The following is an 8,025-nucleotide window of genomic DNA, read 5'->3' as shown; positions in this document are numbered from 1 at the left end:
TGACATATGTTCTTTCCTGTTTTCTTTCTGCAGGCACTCAAGCGCTTATGAGTTTTCCTCTAGTACAGCTTTCATTGTGTCCCATAAGTTTGAGTATGTTGTATTCTTCATTTTTATTAAATTCTAAAAAAGTTTTTTAATTTCTTTCTTTATTTCTTCCTTGACCAGGTTATCATTGAGTAGAGCATTTGTTCAGTTTCCCGTATTATGGGCATTCTTCCTTATTGTTATTGAAGACCAGCTTTAGGCATGGTGGTCCTATAGCACTCTGTACCCCATTTTTAATAGGATTATTTGGCTCTCTGGTGTCTAACTTCTTGAGTTCTTTGTGTATTTGAGATATTAGTCCTCTATCAGATGTATGATTTGTAAAGATCTTTTCCCAATCCATTATTTGCTGTTTTGTCCTAATGAAAGTGTCTTTTGCTTTACAAAAGCTTTGCAGTTTTTAATTCTTGATTCTGAGGATGTAAGATTTCATAAGAAAAAAAACATTGTAAGGATGAATTACGATAGATTTTGCTGATTAAAACTGTCAACGTTACCATGAATTATGCCTGAGATTCCATTAAAATATTGAGGAAAACATAGAAAATCGCTAAACAGATTTTAGTAAAATTATACACTATAATGTAATCACATCTGGTTTTTTAATATTTTTATGATTTTCTTCAGCTCCGCATAGATTTTGTACATTTGTGCAAATGTGACTGATATTCTATGTTCATTACTACTGTTTTAGTTATTAAATATAAAATGAGTCAATTTAAATTAATAAAATTGAATTTCTAAGGTATGTGACTCAGGTGTAATACAGGAACAAAACGTGTGCATAGATATGACTCTAAATTGATTCATATTCCGTAACATTCCCTCTATATAGGAAATACTTGGAGGATATATGGAAATGTAGGCTGTATCCAATATGAGACATCAAAAGAGAAATAGGTAGGTAATTCAATAAAGTAGGGAAAATAGACTGATTATATAGCCATACTGTGAAGCTAATCTTAAGTTTGATATATAATCTATTACTTTTTTCAGATATATGAAATAGACTTCCATTATGCGTTTAAGATGACTACACTTTCCATTTATGTCTTCAATCAAGAATGTCCTTTATTTCCAAACTGGACTTGGAGTCCTAGCCAATACTTTTCTACTGACTTTCTACATTTTTATAATCCCAGTCCACAGACCTAAGCCCATGGACATGATCTCATGTCAATTAACTTTCATTCATATAATGATGTTCCTCACTGCAGGGGAAATTTGGCTTACAGACTTATTTGAGTCACTGAACATGGAAAATGATTTCATATGTAAGATAACTTGTTACATAAGCAGGGTGATGAGAGGCCTCTCTATCTGCATCACCTGCCTCCTGAGTGTGTTCCAGGCTGTCACTATCAGTCCCAGTACCTCACTGTTGGCAAAATTTAAACATAAACTGAAAAAATATACCATCTATGCTTTCTTCTATTTATGGTCTTTCAATTTGTCCTTCAGCAGTAACCAGATCTTCTCTTTTGGTGCTTATACCAATATAAGTGAGACCAACCAGATGAGGGTCACTAAATATTGCTCACTCTTTCCAATAAACATCATAATAAGGGGATTGATTTTAACAATAACAACTTTAAGAGATGTGTTTCTTGTAGGAGTCATGCTGACCACAAGTGCATACATGCTGATTTTCTTGTTCAGACATCAGAGACAATGCAAGCATCTTCATAGCATCAGTCACTTGAGAGCATCTCCTGCGAAAAGAGCCACCCAGACAATCTTGCTCCTGGTGATCTTCTTCGTGGTCATGTACTTGGCAGACTTCATCATCTCATCCACCTCTATCTTCTTATGGAAGTACGACCCTGTTATCCTGACTATTCAGAAGATTGTGATGAATGTCTATCCCACAATTACTCCTTTGGTACAAATCAGTTCTGACAACAGAATAATCAATGTGCTGAAAAACTTATGGCCAAAATGCCAACAGGCTTCTTAAATGGGGGTCATTTCTCTCTCTCTCTCTCTCTCTGTCTTATGCAAAAGACCCTGAAACATATACAACAGAAGACTGCCTGGTCTTTCCTCAGTGAGAGAAGACACATGTAACCGTCAAGAGACTTGAGGCCCCAGGGACTGGGAAGGTCTAGTGGGGTGGGGACATCCTTTTGGACATCAGCAAGGAAGTATTGGAAGAACTGTCAGAGTGCATACTGATGTGGGATAATGAGTGGACTGAATAAAAGAGTAAAGAATAATTATTAAAATGAGGAGATATATTTTATTTTCTAGGTATGAGTGTTGGGCCTGCATGTCTGCATGTGTGCAATTCTGGTATTCACAGAGGTCATATGAGGTCATCGAACCATTTGGAACTGGAAATAACAATTATTCTAGGATTTTATATTGTGAGGAGTTCTAGATTCAATTATTTTTTTAAAAAATTCTTTTTAAATTATTTAATAGTTCAAGAAGCAAACTAAGATTTTTATATGATTTAAGTAAAATAGGAGGTATCATACATTCTTTTATCATTTCTCCTTCCAAGATATATGGAGTTCTTTCAGTAAATGGTACACCATAAGTTGATATTTCCACATGAATTCTCTTTCTCTATTTTAATTCATAGCATAAATGTTTCCCTGATGCTGATTTTACTCGAAAGAAGATTCTTACATATGGTGACTTTTTAGCATTTATGTTGAAAATATTTTAATTTACTCTAAATTGTCCAGAATAGTGCTAGGATAATATTGTAGATTTGTTTCCCAATTTTATTTTGTTTATACAATACTTCTTGACCTCACTTTTCCATCTCTCCACTCCTTCCAATCCCTCCCTAACATCTTCTTCCCCCAAATCCACCCCTTTTCCTCTTAGAAGTAAAAGAACAGGCCTCCCAAGGATATCAACTGAATATGACATAGCAAGTTATAGTAAGACTAGGTAGAAAGCCTCTTATGAAGACTAGATTAGGAAACGCAGTAGGTGTAAAAACCTTCACAAGCGTAGGCAAAGCAATCACAGATACCCCCTCAGGAATCCCATAAGAACACCCAAATTACACAACTATCATGTATATGCAGAGGACACGGCTCAGACCCAAACAGGGTTCATGTTTCTTACTTCTATCTCTGTGATTCCTGCTTGGTTGACTCTGTGAGCCCTGTTCTCCTAGTTTCCTTGACCCCTCTGTCTCCTATAATCCTTTCTCCCTCTTCTCATCTATGGGTTTCCCTGGCTCTGCCTGATCTTTGGCTATGGAGCTCTGCATCTGCTCCCATCAGTTGCTGGTCATGTTTCTCTCAGGTGACAATTGGGATAGGTGCTAATCTCTGAGTAAGCAAAATATAATTGGGCATCATTTCATTGATATTTTTTTCACTTGGTTTGGTTCTGTCCTGGGCCTGTGAGCTGTCCTCTTTCTCTGGGTCCTGGTAATGCAGGAAGCATAGGCTCCCTCCAAGTCTCTGGGTCGAAAGTTGTAACAGACATTGGTTACCCACAAACAAGTTCAGTGTCACCATTACCACAGGACATCTAACAGGAAGGGCAGATTGTAGATAGAAAGTTTGTGTTGGGTTTATGTCCCAGTCCCTCTGCTATATGCCTTGCCTATTTATAGAAATTACCATTTCAGGCTCTGAATTCCACATTAAAAGGAAGCTTCACTAAGGTCACTCTCATTTATTTCAGGGAATTTCCACTTAATTACCTTTCTATATCATCCTCCCAACCACACCCCAATTCCAGTCATCTCTCTTATTACTATCCCTCCATCTTCCCACCTCCTGCCTAATCTCTCCTGTCCCCATCTTTCCTGAACCACAGTCTACCTGCAAATTCTATTGTTTTCCCCTTCCATGCATCTCCCTTTGAGCCCTCCCTGTTACTTTGTATCTCTGGAACTGTGGATTGTGGCCTGGTCATCTATTATTTTATTTTAGTGTCTACTTGTAAGAGACTACACACTGTGTGTGTCTTCTTGAGTCTGGTAACAATACACAGGATGATTTTTTCCTAATTTTATCCATCTGCCTACAAATTACATAATGTTTTATTTTTATCAACTGAGTAATACTCTATTGTGTATATTTACCATATTTTCTTTATCTATTCATAGGTTGTGTTGTTTACAGTTTCTACCTGTTATGAATAAAGCTACTGTGAACAAAGTTGAGCAAGTGTCCTTGTGGTATAATTGAATATCTTTGGTTATATGCCCAGGAGAAGTACAGCTAGGTTTGAGGTAGATCGATTCCCAATTGTTTCAGGGAATGCCATATTGATTCGAAAAGTAGCTGTATGTGTTTGTATTTTCCCCAGCAATGGAAGAGTGTTCTCCTTACTCCAAACACATGGCAGAATGAGTTGTCATTTGTGTTATTGATTTGAGCCACTCTGAAGGGTGTAAGGTGAAACTTCAAGGTAGGTTTGATTCACTGAGGAGTAAGACTGTTGAAATTTTTAAGAGTATTTCAGCCATTACAAATTCAGACTTTGATAATGTTTTGTATAGATATGTACCCTATTTTTAATTGTACTCTTTGGTTTCTTTTATTTTAGATTTTGTTATTGGATATATTTCTTTATTTACATTTCAAACGTTATTTCCTTTCCCAGTTTCCTGTCCATAAGCCCCCTATTCAATACCCTTCCCCCATAAGGGTGTTCCCACAATTCATCCCCCCTTAACACCACCCCCCAATATTCTCCTGCACTGGGGGGATCCAACCTAAGCAGGACCAAGGGTTTCCCCATCCATTTGTGTCCCAACAGGGCTATTCTATGCTACATATGCAGTTGGAAACCTGGGACAGTCCATGTATAGTCTTTCGGTAGTTGTTTAGTCTGTGGAAGCTCTGGCTGGTTGACATTGGTGTTCTTATGGGCTTGCAAGTCCCATCAGCTCTTTCAATCCTTTCTCTAATTCTCCCAAATGGGGTCCCCTTCTGAATTTGGTGGTTTGCTGCTAGCATTCACCTCTGTATTTGACATGGTCTCATTGCATCTCTCAGAAGAGATCTATATCCAGTTCCTGTCAGCATGTACTTCTTAGCTTCATCAATCTTATCTAGTTTTGATGACTGGATATAGATGGGCCACATGTAAGGGAGGTTCTAAATGGCCAATTGTCAGTCTCTGCTCTAAACTTTGCCTCCATATCCCCTCCTATGGATATTTTTCTTCCACCTTTTTAGAAGGAGTGAAGCATCTGCCTTTTGGTCATCCTTCTTAAGCTTTATGTGGACTGTGGATTGCATCTTCGGTGATTCAAGCATTTGGGCTAATATCCACTCATCAATGAGTGCATACCATGTGTGTTTTTCTGTGATTGGGTTACCTCACTCAGGACGATATTTTCTAGTTCAATCCATATGTCTATGAATTTGTTGAGGTCATTGTTTTTGGTCGCTGAGTAGTACTCCAATGTGTAGATGCCACATTTTATGAATCCATTCCTCTGTTTAAGGACATCTGGATTCTCTCTGTTTTGGGCTGTTATAAAGAATGCTGCCGTCAACATAGTGGAGCAAGTCTCTTGGTTGTATGTTGGAGCATCATTTGGGTATATGCCCAAGAGAGGTAGAGCTGGGTCCTCAGGTAGTGCAATGACTAATTTTCTGAAGAATCTCCAGACCAATTTTCAGAGTGGTCATACCAATTTGCAATCCCACCAACAATGGAGGGGTGTTCCTCCACATCCTCCACAGCATCTGCTGTCACCTGAGTTTTTTATCTTACCCATTCTTACTGGTGTGAGGTGGAGTCTCAGGGTTGTTTGGGTTTGCATTTCCCTGAGGACTAAGGATGTTAATCATTTCTTTAGGTGGTTCTCAGCCACTCCATATTCCTCAGCTGAGAATGTTTTGTTTATCTATGTACCCTATTTTTAATGGGGTTAATTAATGGGGTTAATTCTCTGGAGCCTAACTTTTTGAGTTCTTTGTATATTTTAGATATTAGCCCTCTATCAGTTAGTTGTTGGATTGGTAAAGATCTTTTCCCAATCTGTTGATTGCCACCTTGTCCTAATGACAGTGTCTTTAGCTTTACAGAAGCTTTGCAGTTTTATGAGGTCCCATTTGTTGATTCCTGATCTTAGAGAATAAGCCATTGGTTTTTTTGTTCAGGAAATTTTCACCAGTGCCCATGTGTTTGAGACTGTTTCCCACTCTTTCTTCTATTAGTTTGAGTGTATCTGGTTGATTTGGAGGTTCTTTATCCACTTGAACCTAAGCTTTGTACAGGCTGATAAGAATGGATTGATTTGCATTCTTCTTCATGCTGACCTCCAATTGAACCAGCACCATTTGTTGAAAATGCTATCTTTCTTCCATGGGATGGTTTTATATCCTTTGTCAGAGATCAAGTGACCATAGGTGTGTGGCTTCATTTCTCAGTCTTCAATACTGTTTCACTGATTTATCTGTCTGTCTCTGTACCAATACCATACAGTTTCTGTTACTATTGCTCTGCAATACTGCTTGAAGTCAGGGATGGTGATTCCCCCAAGAAGTTCTTTTATTATTGACTATAGTCTTTGCTATCTGGGTAATTTTTTGGTCTTCCAAATGAATTTGCAAATTGTTCTGTTTAACTCTATGAAGAATTGGATTGGAATTTTGATGGGGATTGCACTGAATCTGTAGATTTCTTTCGGCAAAATGGCCATCTTTACTATATTAATCCTTCCAATCCAAGAGCATGGGAAATCTTTCCATCCTCTGAGATCTTCCTAAATTACTTTCTTCAGCAACTTGATGTTCTTGCCATACAGATCTTTCACTTGCTTGGTTAAAGTCACACCAAGATATTTTATATTATTTGGGACTATTGTGAAGGGTATCATTTCCCTAATTTCTTTCTCATCCTGTTTATCCTTTGAATTGAGGAAGGCTACTGATTTTTTTTTGAGTTACTGAGATTCAACCTCATACCAGTCTGAATGGCTAAGATAAAAAAAAAAAAAGCAGGTGGCAGCAGATGCTGGCAAGAATGTGGAGAAAAAGGAACACTCCTGCATTGTTGATTGGACTGCAAACTGGTAATAAGTCTGGAGGTTCCTCAGAAAATTGGACATTCAACTACCTGAGGACCCAGCTATACCTCTCTTGGTCATATACCTAAAACATGCTCCAACCTACAACAAAGACACATGCTCCACTATATTCAAAGCAGCCTTATTTATTATAGCCAGAAGTTGGAAAGAACCCAGTTCCCCTTCAACAGAGGAATGGATACAAAAAATGTGGTACATCTACACAGTGGAGTACTGCTCAGCTATCAAAAACAATGACTTCATTAAATACATAGGCGAATGGAATGATTTAGAAAATATCATCCTGAGTGAGGTAACCAAATCACAGAAAAATACGCTTGGTATGCATTCATTGATAAGCGGATATTAGCCCAAAATCTCAAATTACCCAAGATGCAATCCACAGACCGCAAGAAGCTCAAGAAGAAGGATAACCAAAATGCAGATGTTCCCATTTCTTCTTGAAAGGAGAAAAATATGCATAGGAGGGGATATGGAAGCGAAGTTTAGAGCAGGAACTGAAGGAACAATCATTCAGAGCCTGCCCCGCATGTGGCATATATATATATATATATATATATATATATATATATATATATATATATATATATATATACAGCCACCAAAACGAGATAAGATTGATGAAGCTAAAAAGTGCATGCCCTCCCCCCAAAAATCACATTCACTGAGATTCAGTCTTGGCAGGACCAAGGGCTTCCCCTTCCACTGGTGCTCTTACTAGGCTATTCATTGCTACCTATGAGGTTGGAGCCCAGGGTCAGTTCATGTATAGTCTTTCTGTAGTGGCTTAATCCCTGGAAAATCTGGTTGTTGGCATTGTTGTACATATGGGGTCTCAAGCCCCTTCAAGCTCTTCTAGACCTTTCTCTGATTCCTTCAATGGGGGTCCCGTTCTCAGTTCAGTGGTTTGCTGCTGGCATTCGCCTATGTATTTGCTGTATCTGGCTGTGTCACTC

General features: G+C 38.2%; 1 pseudogene; it reads left to right on the top strand.

Annotated features, from left to right (window-relative positions):
* The first annotated feature begins 1,066 nt into the window (after nt 1-1,066).
* Nucleotides 1,067-2,005, top strand: LOC116902804 (annotated as a pseudogene).
* The last annotated feature ends 6,020 nt before the right edge of the window (nt 2,006-8,025 follow it).

The sequence above is a fragment of the Rattus rattus genome, chromosome 6, assembly GCF_011064425.1.
Source record: "Rattus rattus isolate New Zealand chromosome 6, Rrattus_CSIRO_v1, whole genome shotgun sequence".
Classification (NCBI taxonomy): domain Eukaryota; kingdom Metazoa; phylum Chordata; class Mammalia; order Rodentia; family Muridae; genus Rattus; species Rattus rattus.
This window is presented reverse-complemented; position numbering and strand designations above follow the sequence as displayed.